Consider the following 761-nt stretch of genomic DNA (forward strand, 5'->3'; position numbering starts at 1 on the left):
GCCTCGCGCGACCCGACCGGCGCGGCCCCCGTGGCGCTGGCAAAAAGACGCGCGAGTGGCACCCGAGAGCCCCTGGAAGGAAATCGCCGCCTGACTTAGTGCGCCCAGAGATCTCCAAGGGATCGAAACTTAATTTCACTCTGATCTCCAGTGACGTGATACATTCCTGCATTCACCAGTATGGGCTAAGTCGGTCCAAGCAATTCCGGAGTTGACCTGATGCTAACTTCCCCACTATTAATACCTGCTGCCTATAGGGCTAGGCGAAAGCAGTTGTGCCCCGCGATTGTGCAAAACCCGATCTAAAGCGCCACTGGGGCAGAATGAACTTAATTTTTGACTCGACTGGTAGTTTGCTCATATGCTGAAATATGAGGGTTGGTGTTGAAATTGAGCCCTGGGTCATTGGCTGCAGGTGGTTTATAAATATCTACGCCTAACGTAACTACCCTAGCAGTTGACTTCCTGTAGCTCTGAGTTGGACATTAAGTCAACACTTAGATACATAGTGTCTTCGTGGTTTCTTTGAGTTTAGCTCTGTTAGGAAAGCTACAAGTCCACGGCCCTCTTGGGCGGGAAAAGAAATTAAACAGGGCGCGTATTTAAATTAACTTTGTTCTTAAGCCTTGCATCCGTTCAAAAGCTTCCTGCTGAACACCTGGAGTTTTCTCTCTTTTTCTTTTTATTTTAGTACTTTAATGTACTGTTTGATACATTGTAGTTGGTGGTGTAGCCACTCAGGTTGCTTTGGAGAGAGAAAA

Source organism: Echinops telfairi, unplaced genomic scaffold (genome assembly GCF_000313985.2).
Source record: "Echinops telfairi isolate 266 unplaced genomic scaffold, ASM31398v2 ScPeMD7_2291;HRSCAF=2852, whole genome shotgun sequence".
Lineage (NCBI taxonomy): Eukaryota > Metazoa > Chordata > Mammalia > Afrosoricida > Tenrecidae > Echinops > Echinops telfairi.